Source organism: Passer domesticus, chromosome 26, assembly GCF_036417665.1.
Source record: "Passer domesticus isolate bPasDom1 chromosome 26, bPasDom1.hap1, whole genome shotgun sequence".
NCBI classification, from domain to species: domain Eukaryota; kingdom Metazoa; phylum Chordata; class Aves; order Passeriformes; family Passeridae; genus Passer; species Passer domesticus.
The window spans coordinates 5,106,171-5,134,083 of NC_087499.1; the positions used below are offsets into that span (position 1 = coordinate 5,106,171).

Here is a 27,913-nt window from a genome sequence, read left to right on the forward strand (position 1 = left end):
CAGGGGTGGAGGAGACCTGGGATGTTTGGGCAGAACCCCGCCCCCAGAAGAGAATGATAGAGACTGTGCTGGCTTGAAATTTGATATCTTGTCCCGGCACCATGGCCTGGAGAAGAAGGGGGGGGCAAGGTGCCCAGCCGCCAGCAGACCGCGGCTGAGGTTTTAACCCCCTTGGTGCTGAGATAATGGAAGCTGTAAAAAACATTGATCCTCCCCAGCTGAGAACTGAGAGGGGACAGAGGATGGGCAAATGAGAAGAAAGCTTGAGTAGGTGAAGAAATGCTATCAGATGAGAAGTGCCCTAGATGGAGGAGATGATTTGGAGTGACCTTTTGGCTGGACTTTTCTCTTACATGGCCCCGGGACAGAACCAATTTCTTCCTGTAATGTAGAGACTGCACCTTGGGAGAGGCAGTTGGCCAGAAGCCAAGAGTGACAAAGCTGTTGTAAGAAGAAGTAGAGGGAACAGAGACTGATGAGGAGGGTGTAGTGGAGCTCCCTGCCTTCAGCAGAGAAGACTCTCTGTTCATGAAGCCCCTCGACCCCAGGGGGTGAAATATAGGGGGGACAGGTGTCCCAAATAGTGAGAGGCTGCCACTTCTTGGAAGTGGGCAAGGAATTCTTAAAAGAACCTAAGAAGCAGTTTAGATCCATGGACAGTGGTAAAAACACTGGACATAGAAAGAAGATGGTCACTACAGCAGATTCTCTCTGGGCGGCTGCCACATGTGACATGGAAGCACAAGAAGTTCCAACTATGTTTCCTGGGAAGGCCCATAGTGCAAGAGAGAGACTCCACTCTCCTGGTGAACTAGGGGGAGGTTGTGTGAAGCATAGTATTAAACTGAGAATTGAGTGTTAGAGAGGATTGCGTGTTAGAGGGGTGGGGGGAGAAGGAGTGTTTTGGAGGTGTTCCATTGTGGATTGCTGTGTGTGGGCTTTTTTGCTTTTTTTCCCTTTTGCCTCCATGTTGTAAATTAATGAAGTGTTGTCTTTTCCCTCCATTCCCAAGTTGGACCCTGCTTTGTTCTGTTTCTGAGTCATATCTCACAGTAACCATTTTAAAAATATACCTTTCATGGAGGCACTGGCACTGTGCCAAGGTCAAACCATGACGGTACAATAAGAACACCAGTTGTATCCGTACCTGACAAAAATCCATCTTGTCCTTGTTGCTTGACCCAGTTTACGAGGATGCTGGGCCTGATTGACCATCTGAAGAGGGCACACGGGCAGAAAAAGGTGGTATTTAAGTGCTCAAAGTGTGGCAAGCAAAATCTTAATTACCACAGTATAGCGTGTAAAGGTACAAGTGTGTGTGGTTCCTACTGGCAAGTGGGTCTGTGAGGTATGCCAACGAGGGTTTGCCACCAAGATTGGCCTGGGCTGACACAAAAGGATACGACATCCTCTTGTGAGATATCTTGAACAGATTGATGCCTCCCATCCCAAGGTGTCATCATTGAGGGGGGCCCACAAGAGGGTATGGACTGAAGAGGAGGAGGCTCTCCTGGTACAATTAGCGGGCATATTAACCAACTTATTGCGGAGCAGATTCCATGCAAACTCCTAAGCAGATCAGTGATAAGAGGCACCTTCTGGGGAGAGGTCCCTCTGTGAAAGATCAGGTTGGGCTGGAATGCGTGAGGGAGATGGTACATCACTCCGGGTCTGCTAAACTGCCAAAGGAGGGACAGTTGAAGCTCCATTACCGTGATGCCATCAAAACTGGTTTATTGCCTGGCATATTTGCCAGGTATCATGAAGTCTTCAAGAAGGCATTGAAGGGTCAAAATCTGCCAAAGCTGGTGAATGAGGGTTTTGATGAGTTTCGAAATAGCCTGGGTGTGCCAGGCCAAAATATGAGATCTAGCAGGGGTTGAAAAAGGCAGATGGTTCGTGGTCAGAGTGCATCCAAAACAGCAACTAATTGGATGCGTAAAAGGGCGGTAAAAAGAGGGAAATTTCTCAGTTTTCAGGTGTTGTACGAGTTGCATAGAAGGCATCTGGCGCCTATTATTCTGGACAGTACGGAAACTGTGTGGTTCCAGTTACCATCTGGGGTTGTCCACGATCACTTTAAGATACAATGGGATACAACGGGAGAGTTTGGTAGCTTGGCGAATTTCCCTCCGCATGCGGAGACAGATAACATCGTATTTGAAGGCCTGATTACTGAAAAGGAGATTGAGAAATACGTGAGTGAGATGGCTAAGTCCTCTGGTCCTGGGCCAGATGGGATTACTTTGGGTCATCTTAATAAAAGACCCGAAGTTTTCCCAGTTGACTGAGATCTTCAACCTCTGGCTGCTTACCGGTACTATCCCAGATGTACTGTGGGACTGCCGGACAGTTTTGATACCCAAGTCTTCCGAGGTGGTGAGACTTGGTTATATCAATAACTGGAGACTATCACCATTGGTTCCATGGTGATTAGGCTGTTCTCCAGGATCGCTACTGTGAGACTGTCTAGGGCATGTCCCATCAACTCTCGTCAACGGGGTTTTATTTGTGCTCCGGGTTGTGCTGAAAACCTCAAGTTATTGCAACTTGTGGTGAAGTATGCGAAAAGGGAGCATAAACATCTGGGGGTGGTGTTCGTGGACAATGCAAAGGCCTTTGACACTGACAGTCATCAGCATGTAATTGAGGGTCTGATCCAGAGAGGGATTTACTTGCATGTTGTGAAGTTGGTAAGGGAAATGTACAAAGATATCAAAACGTACATTTCCGTTGGGAGGGAAAAGACAGATCCCATTTACATTTGCTCAGGTGTCAAGCAAGGTGATCCCATGTCACCTGTATGGTTCAACTTGGCGATGGACCCTCTTCTATGCAAACTCGAAAGTGAAGGTGAAGGTTTCCATCATGGGAATTTAAAAATAATGGCCATGACTTTTGCTGACGATCTAGAGCTGCTGAGTGACTCCTGTGATGGCATGAATCGTAACATCAAAATTCTGGAGACCTTTTGTGAACTTACTGGTCTTCGGACTCAGGGGGAGAAATGTCATGGCTTTTATATCAAGCCTACTCAGGACTCGTATACTATCAATGATTGTCCCCCTCGGGAAATAAATAGTTCCCCCCTGAAGATGATTGACCCAGGGAGCTCAGAGAAATTTCTCGGCACATGGGTTGACCCCTGAACTGGCTTTGCAGATTCAGGTTTGTCAGAGAAGCTCATAGATTGGTTACATCGGATTGGGAACTCACTCCTCAAACCTCTTCAGAAAGTCAAGATACTTAGGACTTATACCATCCAGAGACTAGTATACTTGGCTGACCATACCGAGGTGAGCGTGGGCCTTCTGGAATCCCTTGACCTGTTGATTCGTAAGGCGGTCAAGGAATGGCTTCATCTTCCACTGAGTACATGTGATGCCATCTTGTATTCGAGTTTTAAGGATGGTGGTCTGGGTATCATCAAATTGGTGGTGCTTATTCCAAGCATACAGGCGAGAAGACTCCATAGGTTGGCGCAGTCTTCTGATGCGGCTCTGCTGGGCTTTTTAAGGGATGAACATCTGGAATTGGTATATGAGAAACTGTGGGTAAGAGCTGGTGGAAGAAAAGAGTCCATCCCATCGATTTGGGAACCTATACCAAGGATAGAAGGCGGTGGTGATGAAGGCCAGTCAGAATGGGAGGTACCTATTCCGAAGATCCGCTACCCAAAACTGTGCAGTTGGTGGAAAATAGAATTTCAAAAGTGGATACATCTGGTTGCCCAGGGACATAGTATCGAGAATTTTGAGAATGATGACATCAGTAACGCCTGAATTAGGCACTACAGCGGCATACGTCACCAAAAACTTATATCGGCCCTACAGTTAAGAGCAAATGTCTACCTCACAAGGGAATTCCTGGCTAGGGGTAGACAGGAGAATTTTGTTCAATTATGCCGGCATTGTGCTGCTAGATTTGAAACTGTAGCTCACATTGTCGGGAACTGTCCAATTAGACAGGATGCCAGGATTAAGAGACATAATGCCATCTATGAAACTCCTAGCTGCAAAACTAAGAAAGCGGATTGGACAGTCTTCCAGGAACCATGCTTGTGAGATGAGGTTAACAAACTGTTAAAGCCAGATCTAATCTTTGTGAAGGATTCCAAGGCATTGTGGTTGACATTATGGTCAGATATGAGCACAGTAACTTCTCACTGAGGGAGGCTGCTGCAGGGAAGGCCAAAAAATATCAGTGCCTTCACCCACAGATACAACAACTGACTAATGCAGTGGACATTGAATATGTAGGCTCCGCCATGGGGGCCTGTGGAAAGTGGTACTGCGAGAACTCTGAGCTGCTTTCAGCCCTCGGTCACTCTAAAACAAGGCTAGAGAAGACTACCCGGGCCCTAGCATCCAGAGTCCTTGTGTCTGTAGATATTGTACATATATTCACGAGCAAAGCCAGATCGATTGTACCTGTGTAACATTACTATAGGAATAAATTAGGCCCCTTTCCCTGGCTGGTTTTTGCTGGACAGTGGAATCGGTTTTGGGTAGGAGGGGTTCATCCTTCATAACCGTGTCTTTCAAAGCCCATATTTTGGGCTTTAAATTCTAATCTGGACCTTCAGGTGGACGGGCCACCTTACTTAACCCGGAAAAGAGATCTGTATTATTTATATATGTTTATTAAACAGCCAAATGCCTCGTCATCTAATTAGTGACGTGCGTATGAACGGATGAATGAGAGTCCCACTGTCCCTACCTACTATCCAGCGAAACCACAGCCAAAGGAACAGGCTTGGTTCAACACGAGCCTCGTCATGATGTGGGTGTTGATGCCTTATTGGGCACTGGGCCTTTTGCCAACCCAGATTTACAGGCAAGGTGGGATCCTTCAATTCTGACACAAGCTCAGCAAATAGGTGTGAGTGCTTTAATTGAAACAATGGAAATGGCAGCTCCAAAAGAGAGATATGTTACTATACAACAAGGATTGAGAGAACCATTTTTGCAATTTGTGGAAAAGCTTGCTGCAGCTATTGAGAAACAGGTAGATGATGAACCTTTGCCACACAGATTGTGTATACAATTGGCTAAAGAAAATGCAAACCCAGGCTGTAGAAAGATTATTGACACCTTACCTGGGGAGCCCACATTGTCTGAAATGGTAACTGCTTGCTCAAAAGTTGATTCAGTAGAGCATAACATGGCAGCTCTTGCTGCAGTTCTAAGACCTCCATCAAAATGCTATAGCTGTGGACAGCAAGGGCACGTAAGGGCACAGTGTAATACCCAGAAAATAACATCTAAGTCAAATGCAAGCAGCAATACTATGTGCAATTGTTGTGCCAAATTTGGGCACCATGCTAAACAATGCAGGAGTAAATATCATGCAAATGATCAGCTACTGTAGGGAAATGGGAGGAAGAGCACAAAGAAGCACGTGGGAACCCAAATACCCAGACAACCACAGCAGCAACTACAGGCCTTCCTGGTACTGCAAAGCTACCCATTTGTGAACAATACTCAGGGGTCCACAGGGACTGATATACCCACTGCTGACACAGTAACCATTTTGACAAAAGAAATATGCAAAGTTCCCCTCAATGCCTACGGTCTAATAGGATGAGGATTGAATGCATTTTTGATAGGGAGATCAAGTACCACACTTAGAGGTATTCATGTGCATTTAGGATTTATTGATGCTGATTATATAGGACAGATTCATGCTATGGTATCAATTGATGACCCCCCTGTCACTATTCAGAAAGGAATTTGCATTGCTCAACTTGTACCTTTTGTGGGTTCTGTTCCAAATACAGTGGACCAAAGTCGTGGCACAGGAAGTTTTGGATCAACAGGGGTACCTCAAGTGTTCTGGACTGAGAAAGTAACAGAAAACCATCTGGAAAAGACATGCATCCTCACAGCCAGTGGATATCATCCAAGAACCATATCAGTAACAGGTTTGATTGACACTGGAGCAGATGTTACAATACTGTCGCGACTTTGTTGGCCTCAATTGTGGCCTCTCACTCATGCATATTTTGGACTTATGGGGTTGGGTGGTGCTACAACAGGTGGCTTGTCAGCCATTGTAATTAATGTGAAACATCCTGATGGCCAACTGTGAGTGTCTGTCCGAAACTTCCCTCATTTTTTGCCTCTCGACCGTCATGAAAGCCAAGACCACCGGGGAAAGGAAAAGATCCTGTTCTGAAAATCCAGGTCTGACTGGTCCACCAAGCCAAATTATTGTCTGTGGGTGTGTTTGCTCAACTCATGGAACACTGCACCCAAGAAGGGGCAGTGTGCTCTCCTTCGCCTGCATCACCTAGCAACGCTAGTCCTGGAATTTCTCCACCCTTCTGACTTGGCTGGACTTTCTCTCTGGAATGACCTTCTTGGTGGTCACCACTAAAAGACCCTCCATTCACTGTACATCAACCACCGTGACAGATGGACTGAGATGGGAGAGGGTCCTCCCCTCAAGGACTGAGACATGCGACCCCTACATGGAAAAGCCCCCTCTTCTTCCCAAAAGGATTGAGACTGAAATCCCTACTGTAGGGTGAGGGAAGGCGTGCATGGGGACCAAAGCAAGTTTTGCAAGCGACCACTGGACCAAGAATACAATGGTTCTTGCCTACTGCTGATGGACTTTTTGTACGACGCCTGCTGCTGACGACGCCTGCTGCTGACGGACTACTGATAAGACTTTTTGTACCCTTTCTCAATAGACTATTTTGAAATGTGTCCCCTTCCCCCATTCAAAAGGACTATAAAAGAGGTTAGAACTGACTGATACCCTGGAGATCTCCCCTGACATGAAGACGACAGGCTCTTCGTCGACCGGACTTTGAGGGACTTTGTCATCTACACGTCTGGTAGCTATACACCTCCTTGCCTTTCCTCTCTTCTTTTCTTTTCCTTATTCTTTCCCTTTTCTTCATTCCCCTTCTCTCTAACGCGTCTTTGCTGTGGCTATTCAATAAAAGTATATCTGTTTTGATTTTACTGCAAAATCGCCTTGTCGTGTCAGGTTTTGAACATTGAGATCAGAGAAAAAGAATCTTCACGAATCACGTCCTTAGGACGGATCGTGTCACCAACAAGTTAACATCAGACCCCACGTTGCTGATGCTCCTCAAAGATTGTGGGGACGAGATTGCTTACCTCAATGAGGTGTCAAAATTACTACGTATTTTTAATAGGGGCCACTGTGATGCAGGGCGGTGAACATCCAGTTGTAGCCTTAACATGGTTGACAGATAAACCTGTCTGGGTTGACCAGTGGCCCCTTACTACCAAAAAGCTTACATCCCTGCAAGAATTAGTCACAGAACAATTGCAAGCAGGACATACTGAAGAATAATTCAGCCCCTGGAATACCCGTGGTTTTGTAATAAAAAAGAAATCAGGAAAATGGAGAATTTTATATGATTTACAGCAGACAAAGGCTGTAATGGCAACAATGGGAGCTTTACAACCAGGCCTTCCTACACCTACAATGATTCCACAGGAATGGCAGACAGTTGTCATTGATTTAAAAGATTGTTTCTTTACTATTCCACTGGCTGTGCAAGACAAAGAAATTTTTTTTGCTTTTACTGTGCCTTCCACAAATCATGCTGAACCCAACAAAAGATATCAATGGAGGGTACTCCCCCAAGGCCTGAAAAACTCTATAACTATTTGTCAATGGTACGTGGGCACAGGCCTTGTCAAAAGTGCAGGAGCAATTATAATAACTGCTATTGTTATCATTAGATGCATGATATCTTGTTGGCATCTGACAACAAACAGTTATCAGCTCTTAAACAATGTGCTGTGACAAATTTGAAAGCCTTTGGTCTGATCATTGCCTCGGAGAAAGTACAGGAATACATGCCTTGGAAATATCTAGGGATGTTGGTGACTCAAATTATGCCTCAACCTGTGAAATTAGACATTGGTGTTAAAACTGTTACTGATGTACAGAAATTGGTTGGTTCAATAGGTTGGACTCAATCATATTTAGGCATAACCAATCATCAGATGCAACTATTGTTTGATTTGCTATCAGGGATCACTTCTCTACTAATGAGATGTTATGTGTAGAAAAGTTGTCCATTTTTTAAAGTTGTAGAGTTAACAAGTTAAACCAATTGCTGTTCATGTTGTAATCACCTGTTGTTAATAATTTTTCTTCAGTTACCTGTTAATGGTTAGAAATCAGCCCAATTGTCCCCCTGCAGCTTCCCAGAGGATTGGCACCTGAAGGCTGTAGGTAGCGGTGGGGAGGCGACGTCAGAGCTAGTATGCAAATGAGGAAGCCCCTCACCAAATCTTGAAAAAAACCCTAAAAACAATGAGCCATCATGGAATTAAGAGATCTAAGTGATGTCCAAAGGTGAGGAACTTAATCTTGTGTCTATTAAGATTCTTTTTGCCTCTCACCATAACTTAAAAGGAGGTTGACTAGAAAGAGGATATTGAATGTCAGACTGAAAAGGTGGAATGTTCTCATCTCTCGGGAGGACGGAAGACCCAGGTCTTCCAGCATACCAGCAGACACAGCTGCATCATCATCCTCCTCCTCTGTGCCATTCCTGGCAGCAGCGGCGGCATGGGCACGACCCGTCATTTCTTCCCACTCAAGCCGATCTTTTTAATAAAGGCATTAAAAAGGAGAAAGATCTCCTGCCATATTCATTTCAGCTGGGGTGTCTCCAGGAGAGCCATGCCTGAAGAGGACACCAGAACTGGGATGGCCACCCACACTGGACCTGCAGGACAGGTGGCTATCAGGACCAGAGGAGATCGGCTTGGGACCAGTGATGCAGAGGAGCACTGGACTGATGAGAGTATCCAGTGGTGAGAGGAGGGGGCGAGCGAGTGGTGTGTGAGTGAGACAAGGGCGAGCAGGTTGGCTCCTCAAAGTGAGTGAGGACCTCTTAGCACCGTGGTTCTGCACCCCCGCCAGGGGGCCGGCCGGGAACAGGGGGAAACAAGTGGAATTGGTGATTGAGGCACTTCCAAAGGGGTAAAGAGGGCCCCCTCTGGGCGTGCAGAGGAAATAGTGTGTGAGTGGCACGCAAAAGCCCTGATACAAATCCTAACGAGGGAAGTTAGGCAAATTAGAAAATCAGACAGTTTTGTTTTTAAGTCCTGATGACGGAGGTCAGGCATGAGGCTCGGCAGAGGAAGCCAATCTTGAGTTTTAAAAAGTCCTGATAATGTAAGTCCTGACGGGGGAAGTCAGGCAAACTAAAAATTGGGCCATGGTTTTGTTTTAAGTCCTGATGAAGGAAGTCAGGCAAAATCACAAGTCCCGAGAAGGATTTGGGCAAGTCCAAAAGTCCTGCAGGCAAACAAAGTCCTGACGAAGGAGGGAGGTCTGGCAAACTCAGCCTCAGAGGCCGGGGTCTCAAGGTTGTTTTTTTTGTTGCGTCTCAGTGAAGGGAGGCCAAGGTGTGAACAAAGCCCTGACGAAAAGTGCTCAGGCAAATTGGAGTTTCGGCAGAGGAGGCTGGGACTTCTCAAATAGGATTTTTTTTTTTTTTTTGAGTTGACTGTCAGTATATTTCCTTTAGGTAGAGGCAACTTTGTGATTTTTTTTTTTTTGAGGCCCAAAAAAATGGGAGGATGTAATAGTAAGAAGAGAGGCCAGAGACTGAGGAATATACCCCCCGAGTCCCTTAGGTGAACAGTTAGAGAGATGGGGTTCTAGAGAGGCCACAGGGGGATTAGATAAGGTGAAGATTATTCACTACTGTTTAGAAGTCTGGCCAGAGTTAGATGTGCAAGGAGGATGGCCGTGGTGTGGGACAAAAGACAAGAGAATACCCCTCAAATGAATAATTTTGTGTCTGAGGATGGGCCATACTGCAGTATCCGATCCAGGACCTCCAAGGTAGAGAGACTTTTTCCCCTCAAAGAAGTTCCTATGGGAGGAGTTGGCTTTGTGAAGAACGCTCCTCCAACCACTTCTGAGGTGAGAGGATTCAAGAAGGAGTTAGGGAATTTAGTTGAGGACCCTGTGGGCATTGCCAACCAAGTGGATCAATTCTTAGGTCCAAATATCTACACTTGGGGGGAGATGAATTCTATTTTAAATATATTCTTTTCCCCAGAAGAGGTCCGGATGATTAGAGCTGCTAGCATAACAATTTGGGAAAAAGATAACTGTCCGGGACCCCAAGTGCCATCAGGTGAACAGAAATTGCCACTAGCTGATCCCAATTGGAACCCTAATCAGGAGGAAGGGAGGAAGGCTGTGATAGAATACAGGTCTTTGATAATTCAGGGGATCAGAGAATCAGTTCCCAAAGGAACTAATACAATAACTGGCATTTGAAGGTGCACAAGAGAAGGATGAAACTCCTGCTGCTTGGCTTAATCACCTAAAGCGGAACTTCCAGTTGTACTCCAAAACAGACCCAGACACCACAGAAGGTCAAGTGCTACTAAAGGTCCAATTTGTTACTACATCTTGGCCTGATATACAGAGAAAACTGGAAAAGATTGAAGATTAGCAAGAGCAGGACATTAATGAGTTATTGAGAGAAGCATTGAAGGTGTATTTTAGGAGGGAAGAAGAAAGGCCAAGGCTAGGATCCTGGTCGCTATAGCTAGAGAAAGTGTGGAGGAAAGAAACTCTATCCCACAATCCAAGGTAACAAAAGAGTGGGGAGGTCCACTACCAGACACAGGCAAGGATAGGCCAGCACCACCAAGTACAGGAGGAATGGAGAGACCTCAAGTCCCTTTGAGAGAAACGCGCTGCTGTTATTGCAGAGAGACCGGGCACATTAGGTGGAAGCCTTCCCAACTAAAAGGGAAACAGCCCAGGTCGTGGCAAGAGTAATCTTGGAGAATATTACCCCCAGATATGGAATGGTGAGCACCATAGACTCAGACCGAGGTCCACATTTTGTGGCCCAAAATATAATCGAAGCTTTAGAATAAAATGGACATTACATACTCCGTGGCATCCCCAGAGTTCTGGGAGGGTGGAGCAGATGAGCAAAACTCTCAAAAATGTATTGACTAAATGGATTGAAGAAACAAAAATGAATTGGCTAAAGTGTTTGCCCCTAGCGCTTTTGCACATCAGAACAAGACCCTGGTATGATATAGGGATTTCACCCTATGAAATGATGTTTGGACTGCCATTCTCGTTAACACCCTATAGCATAGGAGACTATCTGGAAGGAGAAGAAGCTACCAGAAAATATTTAGAAGTCATTGGAAGAACCCTGGAAGAACTTAGAAAAAGAGGATATGTCCCCCAAACCTCCCCTCTTGACACAAAAGTACATAACATTAACCCAGGAGATTGGGTTTTAATAAAATCCTGGAATTATAGACCATTAATGCCTGAATTTGAAGACCCCTTTCAGGTACTCCTCATTGCTAATTCGGCTGTGTGGACCAGAGAAAAGGGTTGGACGCACATCACGAGAATTAAAGGACCAGTCATATTTTCTATGCCCTGGCACGTCTGGGCTTGTCCCCACGCGCCCAGCTGCAACATCCATCTAGCCAAAAGCATCTCCAGGGTGAAACACCTGTGACAGTTGCTGCTATTTGGGTCAGCAGCAGGGGTGAGACAAGCCAAGGCATGTCCCATCCACAATACTGGCCCTGGAAATAGAGGCAATGGCTGCTCTCAAGGCCTGGGTGGTGGCGGCCAGCAACAAGGTGCTGGTGGCTGTGGATGGGTGGAATGTAGGAAAATAGAGATAGTGATGAAGGTAATCTCACCCCTAAGAAGTTACAGCTGTGCTAATTATCAAGCATTAGGAACAGGCCTGCCCTTAATAGGCCACAGCTAGATCCAATTAGGATAGGAATTGTAAAAGAGTAGGTTGGCTGCTCGAGAAGTTAGATGGAGTTTGTTGGCTGTACTGAGAAGAAGGAGTCAGTGCTGTGAGGAGCTGCCCATGAGGGATCACCAAGAAGTTACGAAACCTTTGCAATAAGATGGCAACAGATGGCCACCATGGCCAGGAGAGAGGCTGTGGTGTTCACCATCCGAGGGATGGCAGCCACCAAGAGGAAACAGCAGGTGGAGGAGGCCCTGGGGGACTTGGTGGCTGCATGTCACAAAGCCACTGTGTTCTCCTGGGAGCTGCACTGCCAGCTCAGGGCCATCAAGGCCACCCTGTAGTGGACAATGGACGTGTCATTCGATGTCCCCAAGACCTTGGTGGCTGCGGTAGATGAGGCTGAGCAGCTGTGGGAGGAGAGCACACACAAGTTCATTTGTAACCTGCTGGGAAGACTTAAGGAGATCCATTATCTCCTCTTCAGTCCCTCTGGTGGCCCTGGTGGCACCAGTGGCCCTGGTGACCAGAGACACTGAGTGGGACCAGACACTGCTGGGACCAGGAGAAACACCAGGTATGGGGCCAGGGACACCCCCAGGGATGCTCCCATGGTCTGAGGGGGACACAAAGAGGATTTGGGGTTAGGCTGTTTTAAACGGGAGTTTAGGGGAAAAGAATCAGAATTTTGGGGGAAAATACAGGGAGTTTGGGGGTGGAGAAATGAGAATTTGAGGGAAAAATGATAATCTGGTTTGTTGTATGGGTGAATAAGGTGAGAAATTCATGCATCTTTTATTTCCTCTGGAAAGCAGGTACATGGATTCAGAGCTATCACACCCTAACTGGATGTTTTTGGGGTTACTTTAATATGACACCTCCTGTAAGGAAATTACACCGGGGCAAATTTTCTCCCAACCCTTTAACCATCTCTTTGGATCTGCCCCACCAGTTTTTGAAGGGATCTGATCCACCCTAAAGACTAATGATATCATACAGTGGCTGGTGTTGCTGATAGGCTTGTTCTATTTAGCATTTAGAGATAAGGGAAGATTAACCTGTGCAGCAGTGCGTCAACCTCAGCAGAATACCCGGCTGGCCGAGGCCAGCGTCACCGGCAGCACAACGACGCCCCCTGAGTCCTCTCGAGGATTGGGGTGCGCCTAGGGCGTGGAAGCCCAGAGTGACGGAGGATTCCGGAGCAAGACAAAGACTGCAGCCCGCAGGAAATACACGAGACGTTCTTTCGGGGTGACAAAGTTCTGATTTAATCCAGAGGGAGGACCGCCGAAAGACCAAGAAATGTGCTCGACAACGTGTTATAAAGGATACAAGACAACCAATCAGGGGGTAGGGGGGGTGTAACAAAACCATAACTGACAATTATAACATCCAACAGCAGTGAAGGAGGGGAGTGGCCTCAGTCCTTCGTCCAATCACCCAGCAGAACCCCGAGAAGGTTCTGGAAGATAGGAAGGGTTCGCTGGATGACGGACAGGGACTTGGGGAGGAACCTGGCTAACCCTGGGGAGGAGTGAGGGAGATTGACAAGAAACCGATGTCCTGGGACCGGACCAACTTATAAACAGGGGGGGAGCGATCCAGCGCGATCCCACATCTCCCCCTTTTTTGTTTAAAAATAAATAATTGAAAGGAACAAGACTAAACGATTTCTTCCCAATAACCGTAACCGAAGTCCATGTCTTGTTGGTCTTCATCTTCCGGGAGTTCGTGCTCCGTGACACGGTTAACGGTCATTGGTGATGCTAACTTAACTAAAAGTCTCTTGATAATTGTCCATAAAATTGAAACAACAATAAGAACTAGCAAAACGACGAACACAACTAAAATGATAGTCTTCAGCACGGACCCAAACCACCCTGACAGTCCCCATCCAGAGAACAGGTTCCCCAGCCAGTCTGACGAATCTTCTTTTATCTTGCCTATCATCTCTCGCATTTGGTCAATGGCGAGACGGACGTCCTCGGCCTTAGAAGTTAAATTCAGGCAGCAGAGCCCTTCAAAGTCCTGGCAGCGATGGTCATGGAGCAGCAATAGAAAGTCTATTGCTGCCCTGTTCTGCAACGTGGCCTGCCTTGTAATTTCCTCGTCTTCTAGGAGGTCACTTAGCGCGGCTGATGTAAGATTTGCTTGCTTCGCAACCCAGCACTCTAGGTGGCCTAATTCGCCTAACGCTTGAGCGACTGCCACCCAGGGGAGGAAGGTGATCCATGCCACCTCCTCCGGTTTACTCCAATGGAAAATTTCCTCGTCGCATGTATTATCCAAATTGGCTAAATCTCTTCTGGTTCTATTCGAATTTGTTGCGACCTCTATCTTTCGCCAATTAATAATTTGACTTGTGCTGGGTGTAAACAGCGACAGCCGGCCGATAGTACACGGACCTCCGAGAAGGCGAGAGGGGATGCCTTGCCAAGCTCGGTTTCCGCAAATGAAAAAGTAACCATTGGGTAAGGAGCGAGGTTTAAAGTCGCGGGTAATCGAAGTTGTGATTTGTGACAGAGAGGGGCATAGCGAATAGTTGGAGGTGATATTCCTGATTGGTAGGGATGTGTCTAAGTCAGAGTAAGGGAAGAACTGAATACAGAAATGAAATGCGGAGGACCCGAGTAATTTAAATTCTAGGGGTTCGGTCTTTGATTGATTCAACTGGTTGGCAAACCTCCTCCAGACAATATTAGGGTTAGGGTCAGAGGGGCGATTGATTTTATTCTCGAAAAAGGGTTCTAGAGAATCACGGAGGGGCAAGGGCAACTCATCCGGAGGAGATGGGATCCCCACAAGGCAGGTGGACAAGGGGTCTGCTGCTGATGCGGTGGTAAGGCAGAGACTGTCTTGACCGAGGGCGTCAGCGAGAGTCCTCCAGACATTTTTTCTTGGCTGGGGAACTACCCACGGCGTAGATGGTAACACAAGAAGCCAGAAAATGATGACGAAGGCCGTGAGTCGTACGGTCTCCAGTGGGGCTGCCATAGCGTGGGCCCTAAAACAATAGATACATAAAATGCATCAGTGAAAGAAATCAAAATTCCGATCTCAGGATATCTAGGTCTCCCTCAAAGGGTTTCCGTCTACGTCTCCAACAGGACTCTTGTACTTGGGGAACCGCACCTACAGACACCTGCTTTTTAGGGAGGAAGGGCCTGACCCATTTTGATGGAATCCATTTGGGACCTGAGGGGGTGGACACGCAAGCATATCCTCTCCCCCAGGTCACCAGGTCAAACGGCCCCTCCGTCTTCCAAGTTTCCGGGTCTTTTATCAAGACTGGTGGTTTTGTCTCCGGTTTTAAACTGTTGTTCTGGCCGAAATGACGCACGACAGGAGGATTTAGGTTATCAAACGAGCAGTTTAGAAAATTGATGGTATATAAGGCTCGAGCAAGGCGGGTCTGTGGGGAGTCCATCTTCATTGCCGAATGCTGATGGTGTAGAGTGTTTTTCAGGCTCTGATGGGCTCTCTCCACCATGGCTTGGCCTGTCGGGGAATAGGGGATGCCGGTCTTATGTTCTATTCCCCATTGCTGCAGGAAGCTTCGCAACTCCCTGGACTTGTACGCTGGGCCGTTGTCTGTTTTTATAGACTTTGGGATGCCCAACACAGAGAAAGCCAACAACAGATGTTTCTTAACGTCATTAGCTTTCTCCCCTGCGTGGGCAGAGGCATAAACCGCATTAGAAAAGGTGTCGATTGATACGTGGACATAGGAAAGACGTCCGAATTCCGGGACGTGAGTAACATCCATCTGCCACACCTCACAACTTGACAGACCTCGGGGGTTGGTGCCTGATGGAATGGAGGGAAGCTGAAACGCTTGGCACTGGGGACATGTTGCCACAATTGCCCTGGCCTGTTCCCGAGAGATTTTAAACTGTCGAACAAGGCCTGGAGCATTCTGGTGGAAAAGCTGGTGACTGAGCTTGGCTTGCTCGAACACGCATGGGAGGGGGGCCACCTGGACGGGAGCAGCAAGAGCATCGGCTCTCCTGTTTCCTTCCATGATGAACCCCGGTAGCTCGGTGTGGGACCTGACGTGCATCACGTAGAATGGTTGCTCTCGGTGGGAGACTAGTCGAATTAATTTCGAGAGCAAGAGGAACAGGGCATTGTTGGAAACCTCCTGCAGGATTGCACCCTCAGCTCGAGAAACGACTCCAGCTACATAGGCCGAATCAGTTACCAAATTAAAGGGCTCAGCGAACTTCTCAAAAGCCCGGACGACGGTGTCCAACTCAGCAATCTGGGGGGACCCCAGAACTACTTTAACATCAGCCTCCCACTGCTGAGTTTGAGGATCCTTCCAAGTCATTACTGACTTGTGGGATGCTCCAGACGCGTCAGTGAAAACTGTCAGGGCTTCGAGGGGAGTCCGACTCTGAATTGATTTTAATGAAAGGTGGAATTGAATGTCCGAATTAAAAAATTTGTGTGATGGTTTGTGGATGGAAATTTGGCCGGAGAAGCTGTCGAGTGCAAACTGTAATGCTTCATTTTCCTGCAAAAGGTGTTCCAACATCGCCTTGGTAAAGTTTCCTGAGCTTAACTGGATCGGAACGTGAATGCAGTCGAAGTCCACACCTGCTAACTCCCGGATCCGCAGACGTGCTTTGCGGATAAGTTCTGCCACCAGCTCCTGTGGCTTGGTCATTCTTTTGGACCGGTGGTGACTAAGGAAAACCCACTCTATGATTAAGAGGGGATCCTTAGCCCCTTGGTCCTTCTGGATGGACGTGTCCCATTGAAAAATCACCCCATGGAGGTGTGGCAATTTTCCCAGAATGATAAATTTAAATGGCAGCTCGGGACGATATCGATGGGCCTGCCGACTGGAAATGGATGTCTGGATCTTTTCTAATGCAGACTGTGCCTCTGGGGTGAGAGACCTTGGAGAACTAAGCTCCTCTCCCCCTTTCAATAAATTGAAAAGGGGGGCCAGGTCCTCGGTGGAAATACCCAGCCAAGGTCTCACCCAATTTAAAGCCCCACACAGCTGTTGGACATCAGAGAGTGTCCTAATATTCGGCCGAATTGTTATTTTTTGAGGTACAATAGTACGGCGGCCAATCTCAAGGCCCAGGTACTTCCAGGGTGGCATCCGTTGAATCTTATCTTGTTGCAGCTCAAACCCTGCAGCAATCAATAAATTGATTGTCAGGTCAAGCGCATGTGTAAGCATGTCGTCTGTCGGAGCGCAAACTAAGATGTCATCCATGTAATGCTGGATAATAACTTCTGGCATTGCAGCACGTGCCGGGGACAGCAAGGAGGACACGTACCATTGGCAGATTACTGGCGAGTTCTTCATGCCTTGTGGTAATACTGTCCAATGGTACCTCCTCCTTGGGGCTTCTCGGTTGATGGTGGGAACCGAGAAGGCGAAACGTGGGGCATCATCCGGATGCAGGGGAATTTGGAAAAAGCAATCTTTAATATCGATAACGGCCAATTGATGGTTTTGAGGGAGCATCGCCGGGGACGGCATCCCTGGTTGAAGAGACCCCATATCTTCAATGATGTCATTAATTTTGCGGAGATCGTGGAGGAGCCGCCACTTGTTTTTATTAGGTTTTTTGATGACAAAGACTGGGGAGTTCCACGGTGACGTGGACTCCACCAGATGACCCTTCTGTAGCTGCTCATCCACGAGCTCCTGGAGCGCCTTAAGTTTTTGTTTAGAAAGCGGCCACTGCTCTACCCAGACGGGGACATCTGATTTCCAAACGAGTTTCTGAGTAGGGCGCCCCTCAGTGACCGCTGCCCGAAAAACCGGGGAAGCCGATGGTAAGTCGATTCTGGCTCCCCACTGGGCAAGGAGGTCTCTTCCCCACAGGGGTTCAGAATAATCTAAAACAAACGGGCGAACAGAGGCCAATTGCCCGTCTGGCCCCATAATTTGGACGACGCTCCGGGATTGCTTTGCCAATTGGACCCCCCCGACACCCTGGATTCTTCCAGCCACGTTTTGCAGTTCCCAATGTGCCGGCCATTCCCTTGCGGGAATGATCGTCACATCTGCCCCGGTGTCCAAGAGCCCGTGTAACGTAGTGACCTCCCCATCTTTCTGTATGTGGCATGTGAGTCGTGGCTTGTCTCCGGTGACGAATTGAGACCAAGCCACGGTAGGCGTTACTTCTGCTTCAGTGGTAGTGTGGTAGACCTCCGGGATAGGGATCGCTTGTGCGATCACCTGGCCCTTGGGCAGAAAGATGGGTGGCTGTGTGCAATGCAGGACGACAGAAAACGAGTGTATGTCTGTAGACAACACCCCTGGCAAGATGTTGACGTGTGGTGGGGTGTGTTTCGTGTCTCCGACAACGACATACTTACATTTGACCCGCCACCAAGTACCTGGTGCGTCAGGCGAGACGGAGACTTCCCGGAAACTGGTGTCTGTTAGGTGCAAGGGCTCGATGAGCTGGAGCCTGTATGGAGAGATGTTAGAAGTAGTGGTCAATATTGGATGTGGAATAGTAGAGTCCAGTGGATTTGTCAACGTAGGCGGATTAACCTGGGGAGCCGCTTCCGGTTGTTCCCCTCCTCCTCCCCCCCCGCGTGATGGAAAATTTTCCGCCCTACTTATGTCGTTGCGCGGGGAGGCCTCGCGCTCTTTAGTTAGTTTTTTGGAGCCTGGTCTGTCCGTTGAGGCTTTTGATGGAACTTAAAATTATAAAACTCCTTCCTCAACGGACAGTCAGGCATCCAATGCCCAGTCCTCTGACATAAATGACACGGAGCATCGGCGCCGGGAGGTGGTCTTCGGATGGGACGGGGCGTCCGATGCGAAGCTGAATTGTCGGCCTCTGCAGGGGCAGCGTCCGCCGCGGCGACCCTCCGGGGTGTCGGGTGCTGTCCTCGAGGAGGATTTTCAGGGAGGACCGACACCTTCCTTTCGCAGACTTGCAACATCTGTGTCAGGTCCGGTGGAGGGTCGAACGGGAGGCTGAGGATGGCAGCCTTGCACGCAGGGTTGGCATTGGTGGCTGCCATCTCCGTTAGAATTCCCTCCCGGGTTGCCTCGTCCTGAACCTGCATCTCAACAGCTTTGCGTAAACGTTCAGTAAACAAAAGAAATGGCTCATTGTCTCCCTGCACAATCTTAGAATAGGGAATTAGAGGGGCAGTAGGAGACCTAAGGGTGGTAAACGCTTTCAAAGCTGCTGATGTTGTTGCCTTAAGCGCCTCTGCAGGAATATACCATGACTGGTAATTCCCATCGGCCCAGTCCCCAATGCCACAAAGATGGTCTGTGGAAATCATTCCTCCCTCCGTGTCTCTAGCGGAGCCTGCATCTTGCCATAATTGAGGCAAAATCTTGCCTATTTCTCTTTTCCAATTTGCCTCCCAGAGACGGAACTCTGAGGGGCTGAGCAGGCATGAAAAGATCCGCCGGAGATCGGCAGGAATGATTATGGCATCAGTAAGGGTGGCCCTCAGGATCCCCCGGAAAAACTCGCTTTCCCGGGAGTAATCCTTCTGGGCCTTACATAACTCTTTGATAGTTTGATTTGAAAATGAGGTCCACTGGGCCTGGGTCCTCCCTTCCCTCCCCGGGATGTATGAAACTGGAGCCGCGGACAAGTTGGGCAGCGGCCCCGAATCCCGGGCCCCAGCCCCCCCCCCAGCACCCGATGGAGCGTGGGAACCGGAAGAGGGAGCGTGGGAACCAGGGACCGGGGCGGAAGGGGAGGAGCCTGTGATGGGGGCGGGGACCGGTGACATTGTCCCCGCCTCAGAGGCGGAGGATGCGAAAGGTGGAGCCAAGGGCGGAGCGCCGCGCAGAGGAAGGGGCGGAGGCAAGGATGGAGCGGAGGGAACTGAGGAAGAGGAGGGGTCAGGGAAGCGGAAAGGGTTTCGGGGCGAACGAAAGGGATTTCGGGAAGAAGAAGGTGTTTCGGCGGGAAAGACCATGAGGTCTCCGCCATTTTGGGATTCACCCGCGCCATTTTGGAGTAGCGAATCTCCCGAAGGGGCAGGGGAAGGGGGAGGGTGAAAACGAACAGACTTCGAACCTTTTATACACTTAACTGGGGAAAAGGGGGGACAGGGAGAATCCCGAAGAGTCTGGCCAGGACTCCTCGGGCGGGGGGAAGGGACACCCTGAAGAGAGCCAGGGAGATGGTACAACTCCTGCGCGCTGCCGTCGCGGGCTGCTCTCTTCAGGATCCCTGACCTCGGGGTAGAGGTAGAGGGAAGAGGGGTAGGGGAAGAACACACAACCGAACTGGGGACTAACTCGGGTGAGGTTGGCTGCTCTCCCAATTGCCTGTTAGATCTTAAAAGGTCCCGAATGGTCGAGCTTAGAAACGCAATTTTCAACATCTTGGAGTCCCCCGAGCGGCACATACTGTTAGCTTTTAAAACGACATGGGACCAAAACGTGTGGTTAAGAATCTGCTCGGGGTCTGTGGTAGGGAATTGGGAGAGGAGCCAAGCAACCAGCATTTTAACATCTTTCTTGTTAACATTATCAAAACCCCCCACAACTAAAACCCCCTGAACTTTTCTAACAAGTCTCTTTTGGGTCGTCGAGACTTTTGCACCCATACTGATGTTAAATGACGACCCAAGCCCGCCCGCCTTGGAAAAACGAAAAAGGAGAGGAAGAGGAGAAAAAGGACAGTCGCCAAACCCCGCCGCCGGTCTATGCCGGTAAAGAGAAAATGGCCTGCAGGACTTGAATTAGATGGACCGATAAAACGGCCAGAGCGGATAAAACCGCAGAAAACGAGATAAATTTAAAAAGACGGGGGTGAGGGAGAGAAAAGGTGAAAGGGAGGAGCGAAGAACTCACGCTTGGCGACTGATCCGGGAAAGGTCCAAGGCGGGAGGATCCTGCGGAGGGAACCGACTCCTGGGCGCTGGAGCTACCGGTCCCGATCCCTAGGGAGCGCCACCCCTAAAACGGGGTCTGCTCACCACAGGGTAGCTTGACGGCCACAGAGGTAGAGTCCAAATCCAAACGGACTGAGTCCAGGGATCCGGAATCCTCGTCCGTGTGTCCTGGTGATCTTCTCAGGGCCCCACGTTGGGCGCCAAACTGCAGCAGTGCGTCAACCTCAGCAGAATACCCGGCTGGCCGAGGCCAGCGTCACCGGCAGCACAACGACGCCCCCTGAGTCCTCTCGAGGATTGGGGTGCGCCTAGGGCGTGGAAGCCCAGAGTGACGGAGGATTCCGGAGCAAGACAAAGACTGCAGCCCGCAGGAAATACACGAGACGTTCTTTCGGGGTGACAAAGTTCTGATTTAATCCAGAGGGAGGACCGCCGAAAGACCAAGAAATGTGCTCGACAACGTGTTATAAAGGATACAAGACAACCAATCAGGGGGTAGGGGGGGTGTAACAAAACCATAACTGACAATTATAACATCCAACAGCAGTGAAGGAGGGGAGTGGCCTCAGTCCTTCGTCCAATCACCCAGCAGAACCCCGAGAAGGTTCTGGAAGATAGGAAGGGTTCGCTGGATGACGGACAGGGACTTGGGGAGGAACCTGGCTAACCCTGGGGAGGAGTGAGGGAGATTGACAAGAAACCGATGTCCTGGGACCGGACCAACTTATAAACAGGGGGGGAGCGATCCAGCGCGATCCCACAAACCTGGATAACCACCCTGACACCTACCCCAGAGACAAGGGATGCTGCCCCAGAACCTGAGCCTGCCCCACAGCCCACCTCAGATATAAACTACCCAGATTGGATGGGGGTTCTGCTGAAGGAGATATACTCCTTTAGCATCTGTCCCATCTTGTGTATTTCCCCACCTGGTGAGAAGCTCTCCCCTTGACTTGAAGAGGGAGAATCTAACAGTGCAGCAATGGAACCAACGTGTCCTGGTTCCAGCTGAACTGCAAGGGCACTCACAGCCAGCAGCAGCTGCCCCTGTAGAAACAAGGAGATCTAAGATGAAATCAAAGCACCCAGGTAAAGAAGGGCCCTCACAACCCTCAGGAGACCCAGAGGTCGCAATCATCATTGAGTCCCTGACGAACGAAAGTCTCCAAAATCTGCACAAAGACATTGTACGATGGGGATGTGAGGCTTATACAACCTGGCTACTTTGGCTCCGGGACCTTATGGGTACAGGCATACAACTGGATGGTAATGAGGCAAGGAATTGGGGACCCTTGACCCAGGACTCAGGTGTGAGTCAGATTTTTGTAAGGGAGACAGGGTCCCTTTCCCTCTGGGAGCGGCTTCTAATGAATGTCAGAGAGAGGTTTGTCCACAGGCAGAGAATGCAGGAGTACCACCATAGAATGCACTGGAAGACCCTTCAGGAAGGGATCCAACAGCTGGGAGAAGTGGCAGTATTGGAGGTACTCTTTGGGAGGGATGGACAGCATGATAATGACCCTGACAAGGTCAGGTGCACAGGGCAAATGTTGTGGAGTCTGGCAAATCCAGGGCCATCTCAATACACCACCTTCACTGCAACGATCAATGCTGATACCAACCAAGAGACAGTGGGCTCTGTCGCCAGCAAGCTCAGAAATTGTGAGAGTGTGATCAATGGCCCAATGCAGGCTCATGTCCCTGCCATGGTCAAGGAACTCAAAGAGGAGATGAGGAGGAACAATTCCCACATCACACCAGTGCAAGTCACAGACCCCAAAGTCAGAGACCAGCATCCCCCAGCTAGACAGAGAGGGTGCACCCCAAGAGCTGACCTGTGGTTCTCCCTGCATGACCACGGGGAAGACATGGGAAGGTGGGATGGGAAACACACTTCTGTCCTGGCAGCACGGCTGCATCAACTCAAGGAGGGAAACACTAACAAAGGGAGTTCCACTAAAGTGAAGGCAGCCTCAGCCTCCCATGACTGAGCTGCCAGGTATGATCTGTCAGATCCCCCTGAAGGTACCTCTACCATGTATGCCCAGGAAAGAAATAATAACCAGGGCTGGAGGGGTCCTGCCTCAAACCAGGAAGAGGCACGGGAAAACTGGAATTCTAGACAGTGTGGATCCGATGGCCTGGCACATCAGAGCCACAAAAATATGAAGTGTTAGTTGATAGTGGTGCACAGTGTATGTAGCATTAGCATTAATCATGTTATAATAAGCAGCCCAGCTCAGCTCCATGAAGCAGCCTCTGGGCTGACTGACAGAAGCTCACAGCCAATGCAAGCTCTCCTAAGATGCAGACATTGTATTGGTTCAGAGTCTGGGGGCACAGAGATAGACCAAGGAGCTGTCTCGACCTGGGAGTTTGGAATGGGCTATAAAAGGCTGCTGGAGGCAATAAACGAGGCTGTTTGCTGATGACCAAAGGGAGTTTGTCATGTGTTGTGTCTCAGAGGGACAAACACCACAGGATATTAATGTAACAGTAGTGGGGCTTGCTCGAGGCTGCAATGAGTTCATCAATTTCATCTTCCTCGGGGCTACTTGAGCCAGAACTCTCTGATTCGGCGGACCCTGTTGTACCATATAATCTATTTTGCCTACCCCCGGTCCTAGGAAGCACCACGCAGGATTTGCTGCGTCTTTTAACCCGGGCTGCGCGTCCGCCTGCATCTGTGACGTCATCCCCCGAAGCCGCTCCCCGGCGTTCGGGGTTGCCATGGAAACTGACAGGGCTGAGAGCCGAGAGACTCCTCCCGCCATGGGAGGATCCCTCTCCGCCCTCCCGGTACGAGGCTCTGCCCCGGCTCCTCCTCTCGGGGCGGTGCCGGGGGCTGCACCCGCCATCCATCCCCTCCCCTCTCCCGGTACAAGGCTCTGCCCCGGCTCCTCCTCTCGGGGCGCTGCCGGGGGCTGTACCCGCCATCCATCCCCGCCCCTCTCCCGGTACAAGGCTCTGCCCCGGCTGCTCCTCTCGGGGCGCTGCCGGGGCTGTACCCGCCATCCATGCCCGCCCCTCTCCCGGTACAAGGCTCTGCCCCGGCTCCTCCTCTCGGGGCCGTGCCGGGGGCTGTACCCGCCATCCATCCCCTCCCCTCTCCCGGTACAAGGCTCTGCCCCGGCTCCTCCTCTCGGGGCCGTGCCGGGGGCTGTACCCGCCATCCATCCCCTCCCCTCTCCCGGTACAAGGCTCTGCCCCGGCTCCTCCTCTCGGGGCCGTGCCGGGGGCTGTACCTGCCATCCATCCCCGCCCCTCTCCCGGTACAAGGCTCTGCCCCGGCTCCTCCTCTCGGGGCCGTGCCGGGGGCTGTACCCGCCATCCATCCCCTCCCCTCTCCCGGTACAAGGCTCTGCCCCGGCTCCTCCTCTCGGGGCAGTGCCGGGGGCTGCACCCGCCATCCATGCCCTCCCCTCTCCCGGTACAAGGCTCTGCCCCGGCTGCTCCTCCTGGGGCGGTGGCGGCGGCATCCCCGCCTGCCAAGGCTCGCCTTTCTCCTCCTTCACTGCCCGGGACCCCGTCTGAGCTGCGCCTCCCCCGCCCCCGATCGTGGCGGCGGGGGGGGCGCGCCTTGGCCTGGCCCGACCCCACCCTCAGAGCGGGAGCAACTCGATCTAAGTCTTCTTCCCTTCCTTTCTTTTACTTTTCTTGTCCAATATTGGCTCTTTTTTCCTTTTCTCCCCTTTTCCCTTTCAGACTAAGGCATGCTCTCCCTTTTGCTTTGCTGCCGGGCTCCGCTGCCCTGCTGACACCGTGAAGAGCCTCGCATACTCCAGCTCACCTGAGCACCCTGAGGGTTTATCCCGGGGTATACGGGAAATCAAACTTGATATTAATCTCTTATCCGAACTCGGGCTTTGTCTGATTGTCCTCTAGTTCATACCGATCTAGTTCAGATCTTTTCTGAGAGTCTAGTAAGTTTGCATTTGAAAAACGAGGCTCCCCCCAACCCCGTAAGGGCTCCCCCGTTTCTCAGTACTAATCCCACGGGAATGCCTCTCGGGATATTATCACTACAACACTCGCAGCAGAACATACACACCGAATTTTAACAGTGACGAGGAGCAATTCAAAGCAGCAGGGAGGGAGAGAGAGCGGCATTCAAGCCCCAGAGTGATGCCCGGCCCCAGAGCGCGGGCCTCACGCCGAGCCCAGCGCTGCGATCCGAGCCCGCTGCCCACAGCGCCCGCCCGGCCTCAGCCCGGGCACAGCGAGCACCGCCCGCCCTGCAGAGCACAAACACCCCTTCCACCGCACCCACCTCGCGGACACAGCAGCCCTGCAGCCGCTCACGCCTCGCTCGCGGCTCCTGAGCTCCTCGGCCTCGCTCACCCTCTGCGCCGCACCTGGGCCCCGCCGCCGCCGCGGCCTGGGGGCAGCGGCTGCGCCTTCCTCTGCCTCCGCTCCAGCCCGGGCCCCGCTGCCCCGGCTCCCTCCGTGCCCGCCGCTCCCTGCTGCCTTCACAAGGCTGACCTGCAACAGAGGCCAGGCACACATACAGTAAAGCGGGCATTTCTTAAAAGGCCTCCATGGGTGCACCTTGGGCAGAACAAGAGCCCAGCCAGGGCTGCGCCCAAGACGAACCCGAAATGGCCACAAAATGGACGATGGGTCATGAGGTCTGTCACTTTTATAAGTTCTGGGCCATTTGCATGTTGGAGTTCATTGTCCAATTATAGCTTTAGGTGATCAAGTCCCATCCTTCTTGTTTTTCTCTCTTCAGTCCAGGTTGTTTATGCTCTTGGGCCTGAGGTTTGGATTATTTGTCCTTGGGTTCCCAGCTAGAGCAGGAATTGTTTTGTCTCCCTGCTCTGGGAACAGAGCTCACCATCCCTTAATATGAAGCCCAGACCCAGAGAGTAAAGCAGCACAGAATCTGAAAAACAGAAAAGCCAAAACTTGAGGCATCAAATCCAGGGGACACCCCCCACTCACCAAGCCCACCCCTTGGCACCCACTGGGCTCCCCCATTGATTCAACTCCCCCAAAACACCCTCAGGTCCGAACCCCTCGGACCCCCTGAGCCCCTGGCCTGTGTTCTCACCTGGGGAACCCCAAATCTTTGGGAATTCTCAACTATGAAGCCCCAAATCCTTGGAAACCTCACCTGGGGCCCCCAAAACCTGACCTGGGCTCTCCAAAGCCTCACCTGGGCCTCCCAAAACCTCACCTGGGCTCTCCAAAACCTCACCTGGGCCTCTCAAAACCTCACCTGGGACCTCCAAACCTCACCTGGGAGCCCCCAAAACCTCATCTGGGAGCCCCCAGTATCTCCCCAGGATCCCCCAAAACCTAACCTGAGTTCCCAAACCTCACCTGGAGTCCCCCAAGACCCTTCCAGGATCTCCCCAAAGCCCCAAGGATCCCCACAGACTTCTGTGGGACTCCTGAACACCCCCCCCCCCCCCAGAAGCCTCCAAACTCCATCTGGGACCCCCCCAAAACACTGGTGATACTGGGACAGAACTGGTGGCACTGGAATGAGGACACTGGGATGGAACTGGGGACTCTGGGATAGTGGCATTGTGATGGGACTGGGGACACTGGGATGGAACTGGTGGCATTGGGCTGGTGACACTAGTATGGGGACAATGAGGCGCTGGCACTGGCTGGCACTGCAAGCACTGGGATGGAACTGGGAGCACTGGACTGGTGGCACTGGGACAGGACTGGGGACACTGGGTTGGAACTGGGTTGGTGAGATTGAACTGGTGGCACTGGCTGGCTCTGAGAGCACTGGGATGGAACTGGGGACACAGGGATGGTGGCACTGGAATGATGACACTGGGTTGGTGGCACTGGGGACACCCAGCCCTGGGGACACTGGGGTGGTGACAATGGGACAGAACTGGTGGCACTGGGATGGAACTGGTGGCACTGGGATGGAACTGGGGACAGTGGCACAGGGACACTGGCATTGAACAGGTGCCACTGGGCTGGTGGCACTGCCGTGTCCCTGGTGCCACCTGTGCAGTGTCCCCGTGTCCCTGCAGTGTCCCTGGGGGTGGCCGAGGACGGTCACCTGCTGCTGGCCCTGCCCACGTGGCCGTGTCCTGCCAGGTAGCCCCGAGCACTGGGGGGACACAGGGGGGTCCCCAGCACCGGGGGGGCCTTGGGGCTCGGTCCTGTTCCTCCCCCGTTATCAGCCGGGACCCTCCGTTATAACCGGGGACCTCCCCCCAGTTAACCGGGCCCCCATTCCCTGCCTCTCCCCCTTCACCGACGCCCCCAAAGCGCTGGGAACCCCGATCCATGAGCCCCCCCAGTGCGCCAGGACCCCCCACTCACCGCCCCTCCCCCCGCCGGACCCCCATTGATTGAACCCCCCCGAAATGCCCCCGGCCCCTCCAAGCGCCCCCGGACCCCCTGAGCCCCCCAAGTGGGGCCGGGCTGGCTCCGCCCCCCGGGACTGCCTGTCAATAAACGCCGGATCGGTATTGTAGCCACGCCCGGAGGGGCGGGGCCATGCAGAGCAGTAGCCAATGGGAAGTGGAGAGAGCGTGGCCCGGGTTGCAGAAAAGGGAAGCGCGGGAAAAGGCAGGCAAGGGATAGGGGCGTGGAAAGCGGGCGGGGCCTGGAGTGAAAAAAAGTGGGCGTGGCCCAGCAGGCAAGGAATGTAGGTGTGGAAAATGGGCGGAGCCTGGTGAGCAAGGAATGGGGTGTTGGAAAGGGGTGGGGCCTGGGCAGAAATGAAACTGGGCAGGGCCTGATGAACAAGGAATGGGGTGTGGGAAAGGGGCGGGGCCTAGAGGGCAATGAATGAAGTGTGGGGAAGGGGTGGGGCCTGGGCAGAAACGAAACTGGGCGGAGCCTGATGAACAATGAGTGGGGTGTGGAAAAGGGGCGGGGCTATCCATGGGAGCATAAGAAGGGGAGAGAAAAAGGGACCACTTGGGGACATCAGGGTTGGTTGGGGACACCAAGGGTCCCAAGCGATCCCAAATCCTGCTGGATCCCAAGGAATAACCCCAAATGGTCCCAAATCCTGTATCCAAAAATTCCCAGATCCCAAATACTGCTGGATATCCCAAATCCAATCCTAAAAGACTACAAATCCCGAATCCAAACAATCCCAAACCCCAGACCACACATCTTGCTGAATCCCCGAAAACCAATCCCAGATGATCTCAAATCCAAAATCCTGGATCCCAAATACTCCCAAATTCCAGATGCTTCTGGGTGCCAATAAATTATTGCAAATAATGCCAAATCCTGCATCCCAACCAATCCCAATGCCCAGAACCCCAAATCCTGCTGGATCCCCAAAACAATCCCAAAACACCA

General features: G+C 51.1%; 2 long non-coding RNA genes across 2 annotated transcripts in view; both read right to left on the reverse strand.

The window, feature by feature from the left end:
• Positions 1 to 24,939, reverse strand: part of LOC135286356 (uncharacterized) — a 65,908-nt gene extending 40,969 nt beyond the window's left edge. Inside the window, exon 1 of the long non-coding RNA XR_010350716.1 lies at positions 24,891 to 24,939. This is a non-coding gene — a long non-coding RNA (uncharacterized LOC135286356). The remainder of the gene's footprint in view (positions 1 to 24,890) is intronic.
• On the reverse strand, positions 1,709 to 23,290 carry LOC135286353 (uncharacterized). Its single transcript, XR_010350715.1, has 4 exons — positions 21,550 to 23,290; positions 5,099 to 12,177; positions 3,293 to 3,527; positions 1,709 to 2,175 (listed from the first exon to the last, which is right to left on the reverse strand). It is a non-coding gene; the product is annotated as an uncharacterized LOC135286353 (long non-coding RNA).
• Positions 24,940 to 27,913: the final 2,974 nt, after the last annotated feature.